This window comes from Hevea brasiliensis, chromosome 2, assembly GCF_030052815.1.
Source record: "Hevea brasiliensis isolate MT/VB/25A 57/8 chromosome 2, ASM3005281v1, whole genome shotgun sequence".
Lineage (NCBI taxonomy): Eukaryota > Viridiplantae > Streptophyta > Magnoliopsida > Malpighiales > Euphorbiaceae > Hevea > Hevea brasiliensis.
The window spans coordinates 115,797,970-115,815,546 of record NC_079494.1 but is presented as its reverse complement, the minus strand read 5'-3'; positions in this window follow the sequence as shown (position 1 = coordinate 115,815,546).

Here is a 17,577-nt window from a genome sequence, read left to right as displayed (position 1 = left end):
TTAATTTATGTTTATATTTAAATATAATTTTATTAAATTGAAATAAAAATTCTACATTCAAAAGTATGATATCTAATTTTTTTATATATATATTCACTATTTATTAAGTTAGGATAACATTATAATATTAAAAAATTAAAAATATTATTACTTTTTTTATATGTACAAATATTAATATTTTTAAATTTTTTATAACATATCATCTAAAAAAAAATAGTATAATCAACTTATTAATCATATTAAGTTTCTAACTAAAATTTTTAAATAATATATATTTATCTATTTAAATATTTTTTCTTATATATATATATATTTTTTATGCTTTGCACATAGCTATATATTATTTAAATTTTTTTAGATTCATAGAATTTTAATATATATTACATATTAATTAAATATTTATTTTTAAATCAATGAATAAGAATTTTTTAATTCGTTATATATATATATATAACGAATTAGCAGTATTTAATTAAAATTTATAAATTTAAATTTAATTATGACTAATTTATATATTAATGTAATAATTAAAAATTTTAAAAATATATATAATTAAGAGAAATATAAAATTATTTTATATGAAATATTTTTTAATGAACTTATAAGAAATTTAATTAAATAAAAATTTAAAAAATATTAATAAAAGAATTCATATATTTGGTTGATAAAAATTAATATATTTTTTGTTCTTTTATGTGAATTCAAATATAATTATATTAAAATAATTTTACATAAATAATTATAAGATATAAATAAAAATTTATTAGGATTCATTAAGAAAGTTAGATAAATAAAATATCTTACTATTTTTGTAAATAATAAATTAGGTTGTCAATTCGGATTAATGGATCATGTTCGTGTCGTGTTAATACGCGATACGAATACGATTAAGGTCAACATAAACACGACACGATTAACAAATCATATCAAAAATTTAACATACAAACACGGCCCTTTTATTATACGGGTTACATGATACGACACGATTAATATTAAATTATATTAGGTGTATTCAACACGGCACGACCTATTTTACACAAAATAATCCATTTAACACTGTTTTACACGACTTAACTCATTTAACACGCTATATAAGTCAATTCATAGGTCATAGTGGGTTAAATGGGTTAGTGAATCATGGATCAACACGTGATACGAATATTAAATCGTGCCATAAACGTGTCAAGTCGGGTTAGCGGGTTAACTCGTGACACGACATAATTATAACCGTGTCATAAATGGGCCGACACGATTCAACACGAACACGAATAAGTCTAACCCAAACCCTATATTTTTGTGTCGTATTCACGGATCGTGTCCAAAATTACCACCTCTATAATAAATCATGAAAGTATTTTTAAAAAAATTTATTTAAAATTATATTATAATAAAAATTTAATTAAGTAGACTTTAAATATAAGTAGGACTAAAAATTTTATATTTATATAAAATTTAAAATTATATAGATAATTAAATTTTTAGTCATAAAAATTTTAAATTTATATAAACTCTAAAATTAAATTAAATATTAAAAAATATAATTACAAATACTGTAAGTAATAAGTAATGAAAGGTAATTTGATCAAAACTAACTCGTTTTTTCTTTACACATTTATATATTATATAAATAGATATATAGATAATTATTTTCCATTTTAAACTTTACTTTTAATTAATTATATGACAATTTAAAATATTATTTTATATTTTATTCTATTATTTTAATTTAAAATTTTAATTAATTATATGAAAATATAAAAATAATATTTTTTATTATTATATTTTTAATTTTATATTTTAATTAATTATATAAAAATACAAAATATTATTTTAAAATCTTATTTTAATTAACAACATGACAATAAGTTAATTCATAAAAACTTTGAAATTTCTTAGTGAGGATATCCATATTGAAACAGTACCTAAAAAAAAAAAGCATATTTTAAAATGGGAATGGAATTTATTCTTTTTGGGGATACAATTAAAAAGACAAACAGTATATGGGAAATGAACATTCATGAAAATTTGCCCTCAGAGCTGTTCTATGTTATCATGCATGCACGGGAAAGTGAAAACCGATGTGAAGGAATGCACCGACATGTCAAGGAGAGTCTACAGTTTTTGATTGACGTGTGAAATCTGCAGGCTGCAGCCCAATTATGGAACATTTTACAAATTAGGTTGTCGACAGACCAAATTCACAATCGTATCTCTCAATTTTTGATTCTGGCTATATATTATACTCTTCTTGGATTTCTTCTCCCTGGACCACCCCCAGCTTCATCTCTTCTGAAGCTGACAAGCCTCTGGTGAATGTGCTTTTGCCTTTTGGCTTCAGCTGTGAACATTTATTTTACTTTATTGGTTAAACGAACGAAACTGGGTAAAGGAAAGCAATTCGTTCAGAACAAAATCCATTGAACCGATTACAAAATACGATTGCTTTCTCTTTTTACAAAGTAAATAAAGAATATTACTTCTCTTGTCATGCTTTACAAGCACATTTTGATAATAATAATAATAATAAATTTAAATAGAATTAATTACTTAATTCAATGACAGTGAAATAACTATATATGTGAAAAGGACTTTGACATCCTCTTTAAAAATTATAAAATGAAATTTGACTTAATTAATAAGCAAGTTATATTATATAATATTTTCTTCAGTGTTTTCAATTAAAGTTTTTATTGAAATGAAACGTTAGAAATTAGATTAATTATTTTTTTAAAGTTAAAGACGTAAGCATTACATATAATATAATTTAAGTATTTAAAAAATAAATTTATCTGAATTATAATTAGTTTTGCATTATTTATATTTCAAGCCTAAGGTGTGAGATCCTATTGAGAGTAAAATTAATTCATGGTTTAAAAATTTTAAAAATGAAAATTTTAATTAAATTGAATTTTATTTGATGAGTTCAAATATTTAGTGTCGACACCATATTTTGGCCGATCTCCGAAATCAATAAACTTTGAAACCGATCCCCAGCACGAGTCTCCCTTTGCCAGCCAATCACATTTCCGATGTATCCTCAAAAGGAATCGAATCAATACTAAGTCCCCATATCATTTAAAGCCTCACCGATCTCTCAAACCAATTGTCAAGTCTCCTGACCAATCAATTACATTTCCGATCTCTTGTCTAGCGAAACCAAACCAACGTCAGGTCTTCATGCCACCAGTCTTATTGCCGATCTCCCTTTTAAAAGTTTGGGGATAATCGTCTGATAAAGTTAAGGTTCCAATCCGGTTTAAGGATGATTCCGATCTTAAGTGTTCAAATCAAGTTTTCAATTTTAATCAAGTCCCATTTGGCGTTTGCCGATCTCTTGCTTACAAAGTTTTCCGACCTCTTACACTTAGATTAATAATCACTTTTAGCTGTTGTTCTAATATGTTCAGACAATCAAGTGCTTATGCAACTTAGATACTTTTCAATCTCATCCAAGCATTGAACAAAAAAAAAAGGAATTTCATTTCATTTCAAATATATACAAGTCATTCGGCTGGAGGATCACCTCCAACCTGTTCTACATTTTGTTCACCCCCTCTATCACCTTCGGCCTCCTCCTCGCTATCCTCTTCGTCCTGGGGAGCCAGATCCACCATCCAGGAGAAATCCTCCTCGGGATACCGCTTCCTGAGCTCGGCCAAGAGATCCCCATGAGCGTTCACATAAGTACCGGCCTCCCTGGTCACTGCCTCTTCTTCTTTGGCTTTGAGCTTCTCAGTGAGGCGAGCGACTCCAGCAGCTCGGAGCCCCCAAACCTCTTTAAGAACATGAGCCTGCTCGGCCAACTTATCCTCGTAGAATTTCATCCGCCCCTCAATTTCAGATATGTAGTTTTGAGTGGACGAAAGTTGATATTAGAGGGAAGCAGCTTCCTGACCCACCTTCTCGACCTCCTGCCTCAAGCGATGAACCTTCTCCCGGACAATGTGTTGGTTCACCAAACTCTCCACGCTCAGGCTCATAGTTTGGGTCAAGATATCATCGAGGTTGTTCAGGGTTAGCCTATCCCGATCCTCCCGAAGGCAGATGGAGGACCCCAAGACCTTAGCAAAGCCCGGATTCTCTTGAACCGTGCGGTTCTTCTCCAGCGAGTGAATCAGGATTTGAGCGCCGCGGGAAAGGTTCCTCACAGGTGGTTGGGAAGGACCCCCTTCCGCGCTTGAAGCAACCGGAGGAGGTGGTGGCGACTCTTTTTGACGAGGAGGGGACCGGACCACTTCTATGTCAAGGATCGGCGGTCCCGAGGGTTGAGACGAGCCTCCTTGCATTTTCTCGGGATCATGCCTGGGCGTCTGAAGGGCCTCGGCCCGCTTCATCTCTCGCACTTTCCGGGAGACCTCTCTTTTCCGCTTCCGGCTCTCCTTGGAAGCCTCGCCGCTCGCCATACCTGCACAAAGAAAAGGTCAGTGAGATCACTAAGGCCCAAAGATCAGAGATATAAAAAGTATCGAGGCTGAGGTCAGGGAGCTGAAGCCCGTGTTCATCACCAGTAATCAACTCCATTGTCCAATGATGCAGTTCGACCGTCACTGCATCTAAACAAGAGAACTTCTGTCGGGCCGCCTGATCTTTCAATTCCATCACCATTAGACCTTCTTCCCTATTCAGGGTGATGCGCTTCGGAATTAACAGACCCTGATGCAGCCAGCTGCGTGGGAAACCCTCAAAGCCGTTCGGAATTTTGCTCCTCAGAATAAAGAAGCGATTCTTCCAATTCTTCAGGGAGGAGGGCAGATTGGTAAAAAGCCCACAATGTGGCTTCGCCTGGAACAACCAATACTCGTCATCCTTTCGACGAGTTAGCCTATGCAGTTCGGCGAACACTTTAGTTGTAGGACCGAGTCCTTTGGCTCGGCAAAGGCCTCTGAAGGCTACTATTATCCGCCATGAGTTCGGGTGAACTTGGGCTATGCACACTTGGTGAAATTTTAGAACTTCCTTGAAAAAGTCGTCAAGAGGGAACCGCAGCCCGGCTTTTAATTACTCTTCGTATACCATGATCATATCATTCTCTTCGAAGAAGTGATCGGCTCAAAGATCGCCGTGACACTTAATGAGTTCGTATGAATCGGGCTGAATGTTATACTCTTGGCTGAACGACTGCAGGTCGGTTTCTTGAAGAATTGATGGCAGCTCGTCCATGGGGAGGTTTTCTCTCCCTGAAGAATGTGTTTGCCTCGAGGGTGCTGCTTGACTGCGGGCTGGAATAGAGGTCCTAGGAGGTTCAGATCGCCCGCTTGTTCCGACTACTTCTACCTCATCTGACGACCACGAGATCTGAACGGAAGGGGGGCTTGCCGCTCTCTGACCCTCGGCGCCGCTCATTTTCAAAGAAAAGAGAAAATTTAAACTGAAAGAAAGATCAAAATCCTTACCGGAGTGTGATCGGTGTCGGAAGAACTTGAAAAAATGAGAGGATTTTGGAATCGCTCGCGAAAGGCTGAAAATGACATAAGGGGACAACTGGCGGACTCATCCCCTATTTATACTAGTCTGAGCATTTAATGCTCACGGTGTCCCAAGCGGCGCATCGGTTAGCGGGATTCGCCAGCTTTTTCTGACACGTCTCACGAATATTCCAGAAATTCCATAATAAGGAGAGATCGGCTAGTTAGAGATCGGTGAATTAAGGTGGATGTTTGGAAGTGCGGATCGGTTAAGGGCTGTTCAGTTAGGAACCGGATCGGATAAACACATCAGAGATTGGAAAATAATCAATGCAATAATAATAAAATGATAGTTGTCAAAATAAAATTTTATTTCCGAAAAGTCGGATTACATCATTTGGGCGATCTCTAGAGATCAGATTACATTAAAAGTCGGATTACATCATTTGGGCGATCTCTAGAGATCGGATTACATTAAAGGTCTGATTACATCATAGGGGCGATCTTTAGAGATCGGTGGAACATCCTATCTAATAAAGGCCTATGTCAAAGCCTAGTCTCATGGCTGAATCAAAAGATTTGTCCGGCCATAGACAACGGATAGACTTACAGCTCAGATGGGGTGATTATGACTCTCATGAGGACGGAGAGTCATCTCCACTGTCATCGACCAGAACCGAGCTGTATTCGGGACGCCCAATGTGGTGAGGAGCCAAATGAACTTCAAGGGGCAGTCACCGATGTTAAGAGGAATATTAGCAGTCTTCTCGCCTGAAATCAGTTCACCGATTATATCGGTCGAACGATTCGAGATCGACACGATTGAGGTCCTCGATCCAGGTCAGAAAATTAGTTCGGTTCTCTCACTGTCATCAAATGAGGTTATCATAATTCTCTGATTACCGGGATCATAAATTTTCAGTCGAGGAATAAAGAGGACAATCGGAAAAAGATCAAAAGCAACTATCATGGCCAGGATTATTGCCGGAGCGGTTAGAACAGGAAATGTGAGAAGGAAATAGGAGAAAATCAAATGCGGAGGGGTTTCCCGTTGAAGGTATATATATAGGGAAGGTCTGAGCATTTATTGCGAGCAGAAAACGAAGCGGATGCCTCGAAAATCGAAGAAATAAATGCTTTGACTGAATCGGACCGGATAAAGGAGAAGACCGGAGTAGGAGAGGTCGGAAGAGGGGAGCCCGGCATGAGAGATCGAAAAAGGATCGTGTTAGAAAGATCGAAAGGGAGGGGAGGTCAGAAAACAAAGGGAATAAGACAACTTCCGCTAACTGTCGTCATAATAAGAGCCGAGGTAGTTAAAGCGTTGCAGACGAAATCTCCACCGCACGCCTCAGAATCGTCCACATTACTGACAGGTGCCAGAGTATATCATGACAGTGCTTGTAACACCCCTGATTTTTTATATATTATTATTGGGCTTCGTGTAGGTATCCTCAATTCGCGGAAATTCGACAGTTGTCCGGATCTGTAAATTTCCGGCGCAGACACTACCTACTGGAAAAGTCTCCGAATTGGATCGAGGTTTTGGTTACCCCCCCATTGTCAGACATCCCGAGCGCGTCCCAGAAGTCGAAATCGGCAAAGGTAAACCCGAACCTTACTTTTTCGTAATTTTCTAGTGCTTAAATAGGATTAAAAATCCATAAAATATTAGTGGTAGCTTAGAAAATTATGATTCTTTTTGCAATAGCCTATTAATATTTCTAAGGACCGCAAGCGTAGTTTTATAATTTTTAGAGCTTATTTGAGCAGCTTTTGCAAAAATGATCAATTATAAGGACTAAATTGAAATTTTACATATTGTGATGAATGATTGATTTGATGGGCCTGGGAGGCTGTGTGATGTGATTGAGTTGTGGATATATGGATTGTGGATATAAAAGTGTGTTTTGAGCCCTTTTGCAAAGTTGGGTAGGTGCTAGGTATAGGGAGACTCTGCGGATTTTCTACACGACTTAGGACGTATTGGGTCTTTTCTTGATTTGTATTGAGTCATTTGTATTAAATAATTATAATATAATTGTCGTGAGCCGACCTTCTTCCTCCGCCCACCACGGTGATTGCCATCAAGTCTGTGAGTAAAATATTAATTTTAATTTTAATTTCGATATTATTATATGTCAGCATTCAAATTAATCAATTATATGAATATAATTATGTAGTTAAAATCTAGTCACGATTTATGTTGCATTGATAATCATAAAGTGCCATGAATGTTCTTTGCGGTAATTTGGAGCGGTGTGCGTGCGTTGGCGTGCGTGTGATGTGGTGTGGACTATGGATAGGACGGGTAGTCATGGCTTGAGTTCTTGCTGGACCCGATCCTTTGAGGGGTAGTCACGCTTGAGTTCTTCATTGGGACCCTCGATTTGGTTATTAAGTGGAAGTCCGAAATGAGTTCTTGGCACTGAGTTGGATTTAAGAGAGCTGTAAGAGGATCAGCTCCCATATATTATGATTGATGTTACAGGGTGCGTGAGTGCTCCAAATTTACCTTTTTGATGTTATGATGTGAAAATGTTGTTGATGTTGCATTTCACTCTACAGGGTGCATTAGTTTTAGATTGTTATAGAGTTTATGGTTAAAATTGATATTTTACTCTCTCGAGCAACGCTTACTCTGTTCAAAAATTTTTACAGCCACAGGAGGATATTTTATTCAGGTTAACTCGCTTTTCTACTGCAGTTGTTTATCAATATTTGTGTAATTTTATTTACTCCTAGAATTTTCGTATGTGTTAGAAGTATTTATTGATTATGGTCTGTAATATTATTATCATGTTGGACCTGTAAACGTATAATGGTATGCATGTTTGATGGATTGGATGAGGGAGCTGAGCTCCCATTTATTATTATGAGGATATGAGTATGTGGAGGGTGAGCTGAGCTCCCCAATTGAGTATTTATTGTGTTTACAGGTCGGGTGAGTCGAAAACTCCCTGTTGGAAAGTCCATTTTATGGCCGGACTCTGTCCGTTTGTTTTCTTGATACTGGGCCCAAATGGGCCTTAGAGTTGGGTTAATGAACAGTTAGGCTTACTACGGGCCTCGGGGGCTTTAGGCTGGCCCAAGTCCTAGTGCCGGTCCGGCCCATAGGTTGGGTCGGGACAAATGTGGTATCAGAGCTTAGGCTCCAGATTCATAGGGAAAAATTATCTAAGTGTTGGGAAGAGTCTACTAGGAGTCACATGCGGAGTATAGGATTCTGTTTCATCTTTTCCTGTAATTCTTTGTTTCTAGATTCTACGTTATACCTCGGGAAATATAAGATTACCTCAGTTAGTGTCTTGATTTTCGTGGAGTACACAGAAATGTGAAATAGAGTTAGTAGACATGTGAGATCTATCATGAGGATACGTACTCCAAGAAATGTTATATTTTTGTCGATGGGTTTAAATGGTGTGCCCATTTCGTGTAAGACACGAGTACATAAAAGTGAGTCTTAAAAGTACAGTTGCCTAGATAAGGATGAGGATACCACTCGGCGGTCATCGGTAGATGACCCGGTCGAGAATAAGTTTGTGATAATAAAAGATTCGGGAGAGATAAGAAATTAGGAGACCTAGTCCATCAGACGTATCGTAGTAACTATGCAATGTTCTCGATGTCCGCTCTGTAAGTCGATTCATGCATACATGAGATTATTGTGTAGAGCCGTGCATCCCCGTGGTGCTCCATAATGAGGGTGTTTGAGATGGCTTCGCTTTGGTACGATTATGCGGCAACGAGTTCTATATTTGCAGAGGAGTGGGGAACTCCTGGCTATGAGTTTAGAGTTAGAATATTGAAAGGTCACAGTTGGGTGATAACTAGAGTCATGACTCGATTACCCTCAAAGATGAGCTAGAGTTACATCAAGAGTTGCCATCGGACTGCAGGTTTGGACTAGTTACAAAGTAAAGGTGACACTTATAGAGTGAGAATAGTATACCTTGTGTGTATCAGTATGGAATAAAGTACAACTCTACTACCTAGAGAAGGTCGAAACTATGAATTGATGATTTATAGAGCTATGATATGATAAAAGAGTCATTAACTTGATATGGTTACGCAAGGTGGTAGATGTAGTACCTTTGTTGCGACAAGTTAAGTTAGGATATAGTCCTATCTTTTGGAATGGATCGAAGGTTATTACGATAATGATGACTTATGGAATAGTGTCCCGGATGGATTTGTAGAGTGTGGTAGAGAGTAGTTGGCTCGGGTATCTGGATAGGATACAAGTTCCATTATAGGAATCATATATAATCAGATCACGATGGATGTAAATCCTTTGAATTGAATGACGGATTTGGGTGCCCGAAATCTTAAGTTTTGGAATTGAGTAAACATGGAAAATAATAATAATAATAATAATAATAAAAATAATAATAAATAAAATTACTGCAGAATCAGTTCTCGAGGTAGTAAGGGTATTATGTAAGCTAAAGGATAAGAATAGAGATCATACAATAAAAGTATGACTGTAATTTCTTTGAGTTCCTTTCTAATTTCAAATTATTCAAAACAATAGTATAATCTAATTATAATAGTGTTAAGAGTAATAAATTAGCGAAGATAAATCCTGAAGGCCAATGGATAAAGAAAGTGCAGAATGAAAGTTTGGGCAATTGATTGCAGATGCAATATAATCTAAATGCTAGTGGAAGTACTAGCTAGAGTGGTCAAAGGACCAAATCTGAGTAGCACAGACATATGATAACGCGATAGAGACTCTGAAAGATATAGTTAGCAAGTACAGCTATTATGTTAGGAAGAAGAATGGAAGCAGGGATAGAATAGTCAAGTTCTATTTTGGGTAAGACAAAGGAAATAAATGAAAGGACAACCTAAAGAGCGCATAATAAAAGGAACAAAGTTAAGATATAGGATAGGCTAAGTGTTATTCTTGGCAAGGAGAATGACAAGGATGGAAAACCCAAAATGGGACCACATTAGTGAGAAAAGTGATGGAGGTATGGAATACAATAATAATGAGTAAATGTTAGAAGGTGTGCGATGGTATTGCGGACTACCTAAATAGGTAGAGAAAGAGAAGTTAGTAAGCAGTAAGTTGAATAAAAGTCAGTCTAAGGGATCAAATAGGTATGATGAGAGGATATTTTCTTTCTTTTCAAGTTTAGCTTGTGCTTTTGGTTCTAGAAGGTTATATAAGGAACAGAAACTGAGTCAAGGAGACCTAGTTACTGAGAGTTTAGTAGGCACAAATTCATACATAATTTCCTGATATGAGAATGACAGTAAGTGCATACCTAGTATTAAGTATGAAAGGACGAACAGAGTAATGACAGGAGTTAAATTGAGTTAGCTACTAAGGCTTGCAACTGTTTTAAACTATGAGCTGGAGGAAGTACTATTTATGGTTGAGATTCAATAGATGAAATTGTTGCTGATGGGTAATTTGAGGTTGAAGTTTAGAAAGCTATGGGCAGTATATATGATTATATTAAGGAGAATGAACACGTGAAGTATCTTGTTTGGAATTAAGGCATGACACATATTTCCTACAGCCGTGTTAGTTCAGATGGAACTTATAGTTTATGGGGCTCATATTCATCCAGGATAAGCAATTTCCTACTAAGGCTGATAGGGAATGATAATGTTCTGATACTTAAGTTGGAAAAAAGGGGATACAAGAAAAAAAAAAATTTCTATGGGTAATTATAAGTGTTACATAAGGTGAAGAATGTGCTGGTAGGAGTAAATCATAGGGTTAGAATTCTTGAAGTAATGAAACTAGTATTCAAGATAAGACTAAGAAATAAAAAGAAAGTTAAAGTTAATGATGGGATAGACATCTTTGAAGGAAAATGTGTAAGGATGAGATAGGACTAAAATAAAGGAATAAGTACAGCAGGTTGAAATGATACCAATACCAAAAATAGGAAAAGGGAAGTGGATAAGATGCAAGGGACAGGAAGAGAGCTCGATAGAGTCAGTTATAATGATGAGGATAAGGAGTGTCTAACCACTGCCCCTGTGTTAACACTACCTATGAGCGGTGAAGGATACACCGTGTACTGTGACGCCTCCAGAGTTGGCCTAGGGTGTGTTTTGATGCGGAATGGAAAAGTAGTGGCTTATGCTTCAAGGCAGCTGAAGAGGCATGAGCAGAACTATCCCACCCATGATTTGGAAATGGCGGCTGTAGTCTTTGCACTAAAAATCTGGAGACACTACCTGTATGGTGAAGTGTGCGAGATATACACCGACCATAAGAGTTTGAAGTACATCTTCCAACAGAGGGATTTAAACTTGAGACAGAGGAGATGGATGGAGCTTCTGGAAGACTATGATTGCCCCATCGGTACCACCACGGAAGGCCAATGTAGTAGCAGATGCTTTAAGCAGAAAATCTTCTGGCAGTTTGGCGCACATTTCAGCAGAGAAGAGACTGTTGATTCAGGAGGTACATGAGTTGATGGATCAAGATTTAATCCTAGATCTTTCAGATGAGGGGGTATTGTTGGCTCACTTTTCAATGAGGCCAGACTTGAGGGACAGAGTTAGAGTTTCCCAGCACAGAGACCAACAATTGATGAAGATTATAGAAAGAGTACAAAGAAGGTGAAGGTGGTGAGTTCGGATTTGCCAATGATGGCGCCCTAGTGCAAGGTTCTAGGATATGTGTGTCCGATGTGGACAACCTCGGAATGAAATCATGCGAGAGGCACACTACACAATGTCTGATGTCCACCTGAGTTCCACCAAGATGTACCATGATGTGAAAGATAGCTATTGGTGGAATGGCATGAAGAGAGACATAGCAGACTTTGTGTCCAAGTGCTTGACTTGTCAGAAGGTGAAGTTTGAACACTAGAGATCGGTGAAGCTTCAAGAGCTCCCTATCCGAGAATGGAAGTGGGAAATGATCACTATGGATTTTGTGACTGGGTTGCCTCGTACCACGTGAGGATATGATTCGATATGGGTAATTGTAGACCGCTTGACCAAATCGGCTCACTTCTTACTGTAAAGACTACATACTGTGGGCACAAGATGCCCGCTCTACATTGGAGAAATAGTCGATTGCATGGAGTTAGGCTTCCATAATATCCACAGAGGGCCCAGTTCACTTATCGGTTTGGAGAAAGTTGCAGAGGCACTTGGCACCTGATTGAACTTTAGTACGGCTTTCCACCCTCGCAGACGGACGGTCAGAAGGACAATCCAAACACTGGAAGACATGTTTCGCATGAGTGTTTTGGATTTTGGAGGTCAATGGGATGATCAGCTAGCTTTGGTGGAGTTTGCCTACAACAACAGTTATCACTCCAGCATAGGAATGGCGCCCTATGAGGCACTATATGGAAGAAAGTGTAGGTCTCCTCTGTGTTGGACAGAAATGGGGAAGCGAAGGTGCATGATGTAAACCTAGTGCAAGACACTTGAGATAGTTCCTTTAATCGAGGAACGGCAAAACTTGACTTTCAGAGGCGGAAGAGTTATGCACCCAGACGAGGGATGTGGAGTTTGCGATGGCGACTATGTATTCCTAAAGGTTTCTCCAATGAAGGGAGTCATGAGATTTGGAAAGAAGGGCAAGTTGGCACCTCGGTATATTGGACCTTTTGAGGTTCTTGATAGAGTTGGAGCGATTGCCTCAGGTTGGAGCTACCACCCAACCTCTCTCACGTTCATCCGTGTTTCACATCTCCATGCTCGGAAATACATTTCCGATCCTTCTCATGCATGCAATGGATGTGATAGAGCTAAAAGAGAACTTGACATTTGAGGAGCACTGTAGCCATAGTGGACTACCAAGTGAGGCAGTGAGATCAAAACAGATCCCTATGGTTAAGGTTTTGTGGAGGAGTCAGTCAGTGGAAGAGTGCACATGGGAGTCAGAACGGGACATGCGTAGCAAGTACCTTTATCTGTTCAATGTATAATCATGTGCTTTATTCTGTCTTGTATAAAATTCGAGGACGAATTTTCTGTAAGGGGGGAAGAATGTAACACCCCTGATTTTTTTATATATTATTATTGGGCTTCGTAGGTATCCTCAATTGCGGAAATTCGGCGGTTGTCCGGATGCGTGAATTTCCTACGCATGCACTACCAGGAAAAGTCTCCGAATTGGATCGAGGTTTTGGCTACCCCACTATTGTCAGGGCATCCCGAGCGTTCTCAAGTCGGAATCGCAAAGGTAAACCCGAACCTTACTTTTCGTAATTTTCTAGTGCTTAAATAGGATTAAAAATCCATAAAATATTCGTGGTAGCTTAGAAAATTACGATTCTTTTGCAATAGCTTAGTAATATTTCTAAGGACCATGGCGAGTTTTATAATTTTTAGAGCTTATTTGAGCGCTTTTTGCAAAAATGATCAATTATAAGGACTAAATTGAAATTTTACATATTGTGATGAATGATTGATTTGATGGGCGGGAGGGGCTGTGTGATGTGATTGAGTTGTGGATATATGGATTGTGGATATAGAAGTGTGTTTTGAGCCCTTTGCGAGTTGGGTAGGTCCTAGGTATAGGGAGACTTCAGGATTTTCACACGACTTAGGGCGTATTGGGTCTTTTCTTGATTTGTATTGAGTCATTTGTATTAAATAATTGTAATATAATTGTCGGTGAGCGAGACACCTTTCTTCCTCCGCCACCGCCATGGTGATTGCCAAGTCTGGTGAGTAAAATATTAATTTTAATTGTAATTTCGATATTATTATATGTCGGCATGCCCATGCATCACTTATATGCATATAATTATGTAGTTAAACTCTAGGCACGATTTATGTTGCATTGATAATCGTTAAAGTGCCATGAATGTTGTTGCGGTAATTTGGAGCAAGCAGCGTGCGTTGGCGTGCGTGTGATGTGGTGTGGACTATGGATAGGGCGGGTAGTCACGCTTGAGTTCTTCATTGGACCCGATTTTTCGAGGGGTAGTCACGGCTTGAGTTCTTCCCTGGGACCCTCGATTTGGTTATTAAGTGGAAGTCCGAGCTGAGTTCTTCGCTGGCACCAGGTTGGATTTAAGAGAGCTGTATAGGGGATCAGCTCCCATATATTATGATTGATGTTACAGGGTGCGTGAGTGCTCCAAATTTACCTTTTTGATGTTATTATGTGAAAATGTTATTGATGTTGCATTTCACTCTACAGGGTGCATTAGTTTTAGATAGTTATAGAGATTATGGTTAAAATTGATATTTTACTCTCTAAGTCGAACGCTCACTCCTGTTCAAAAATTTTTACAGGCCACATGAGGATATTTTATTCTGGGTTAACCTGCTTTTCTACTTCGCAGGTTGTTTATCAATATTTATGTAATTTTATTTACTCCTAGAATTTCCGCATGTGTTAGAAGTATTTATTGATTATGGTCTGTAATATTATTATCATGTTGGACCTGTAAACGTATAATGGTATGCATGTTTGATGGATTGGATGAGGGAGCTGAGCTCCCATTTATTATTATGAGGATATGAGTATGTGGAGGGTGAGCTGAGCTCCCCAATTGAGTATTTATTGTGTTTACAGGTCGGGTGAGTCGAAAACTCCCTGTTGGAAAGTCCATTTTATGGCCGGACTCTGTCCATTTGTTTTCTTGATACTGGGCCCAAATGGGCCTTAGAGTTGGGTTAATGAACAGTTAGGCTTACTACGAGCCTCGGGGGCTTTAGGCTGGCCCAGGTCCTAGTGCCCGGTCCGGCCCATAGGTTGGGTCGTGACAGTGCTGTACATCCCAATCTCCACCATTGATCTTGCTTGTAAAGACAAGTCCAAAGCCCTTGGATCAAAGAACAAGACGACAAGACCGGCGCTCTTTATTCTCAGCCTTCGGATCGCCCTTGACAAGAAAATTCTGAGCCGTCAGATTATAAAGGAGAAAGGACAAATATGCAAAAAATGATCTCGGTTGTTCGTTTTGATTCTCTTTAATTCCCAACCATCAGATCATGTCCTTTAAAATCCAAACCTTCCATTCCCTCAAAGGGAATCCTGACCCTTCATTGGGAGCACATGTTCCCTATAAATACTTGCATGAAAACTGTTGAGGGGAGGACGAAAAAAAGGATGGTGATTATAATGGAGAGGCACTGAAAATTGATTCAGTTTTTGCTACTCTGCTATTTTTAAGCTAAAAAGACTTTAGAAACCAGTTTTCTAAAGTATTTTCTTTGAAGAAATATTGGACACTGAAACTCTTGATTTTCAGTTTGTTCATTGCTTTGCGATACCCTTTCTTAAGTTTCAATTCTGTTTTCACCACCTTTGTATCCACTTTTATTTTCTGAAGCTCAATCTCATTCATTATCATTCCGGTTTGATTACATGCTAACTAGGCATTCGTCATTTCAAGGCAAGCATTAGTCTCCAGACTATTAGCCCGAAACTCTGCAACATTCGTGACTCCATAGTTAGTTCAATAGATTCAACTTCCTGCAGGTGAGTGTCTGAACCGTTGTCTTATCCAGTGTTTGTTTTTATTTTCTTTTTACGCTCGTAATTTTCGTTAAAGTTTGTTGTTAGAAGGTCCCACGTGGGTGGTTATTCTCGAGTTTATCTTTGATATCAGTTCATGTTATTTATTTGTTCTTGGACTTTTAGTATTATCTTCTAATGTAAGTGTTCTGTTTACGGGTAACGTACAGGTAGTTTGATAAAACGTTGGTAACAGAGTCTTAACATAAGAGTTTTTTTAAATAAACGTTCGAATAATAAATCAGAGAGTCATGGAGGCGAACCACTAGACTAGCTCGAGGATATGACTGGGTAAGGTGGGGGAAGGTCGAAATAAAATCGAGTTTCGGAATAGCAAATGAAATAGAGCAAATGTTGCCTGTCGAAAGGTATTTGTAAGGCGATCACATAGGAGGTCGGTAAAATTCAGTCTGGTATCCCCTATCTAGTCACGAGGTACCAATGAGTTAAAAGAAGCCTTATTCAGGTCCCCGGCATCTTTGAATGTCGGAACCTTTAGTCTTAGACTCTTATGATGTGTAGATGTAATCAGATTTCAAGAGGTCGGAAAAGTCCTTATCCGACTCCCATTCAAGTAAAAGAGATCGGAGGAGAGTTCTTATCCGATTCTCAATCCAAAGAACTTCAATAAATATCTAAAAGAGATCGGAGGAGAGTTCTTATCCGATTCTCAATCCAAAGAACTTCAATAAATATCTAAAAGAGATCGGAGGAGAGTTCTTATTCGATTCTCAATCCAAAAATTCTAATAAATATCTAAAAGAGATCGGAGGAGAGTTCTTATCCGATTCTCAAATCGAGTTTTAACACATACGCAAAACAACCCCGTAAATAAAAAACCGCTACGCGACATCAATTCACTAAGGTCGTCTCATTTACTTGTGTATCTGGGTAATCCGAATTAGTGAAAAATCAAATATTCCCTTTTATCAAAAGGATTAACGTCTCCGTTCGAACCTCCTAACTATTGATTTTAATTTATAAAGGACTTAAAGTTAAATCTGCTCACCCTCATTGAGGGACGAGGTGGAGTGCCTAACACCTTCTCCACCCGTTTACGGACCCCGAACCTAGAATCTCTGTTTGAAGTGATTTCATTTTAACTTATTTTCACAAATGGTTTTCTTTAATTTCCCTTAAAATTAAAGTGGCGACTCCTCACTCTTTTCCACTTCGGTGAGTGTTCGTCTAGGCGACCGCAAAATACCTTGCGACATTTAGGATGTTTAAAATTAATAAATTTATTTTTTTGAATTAAAAAATAACTCACTTTCAAATAGTCAGAAGTGATATGGTTTGATTATTAGCTAATTCATTGATAAAGTTTCTTTTTTATTAAAAATCTAATAAAGAAAAAGAAAATAAGAATATTTATTTCATTATTCAATTATTCACTGAATAATATAATTTAAAATTTAAAATTTTATTAATTTTAAAATAGATAAATTAAAATATAATAAATCAATATAATTTTAATGTCACTTTTTTTTAATTTTTTTATTACACGTGTAAGGTGAGAAGTGATAATTAAAATTTTGTAATATCAATAATATTTTATTAATATATTATTGTTTCCACAAATGAAAATTTTTTTGCACCGCCTTTCAGAGCAAGGAAAATCAGTTCCGCATCCGATCTCTTACATTCTGTTTGAGAAATTTTTTAGGGGGAAAGGAAAATAAAGAGTGAAAATAAAGAATTTCTTTTTGTTGT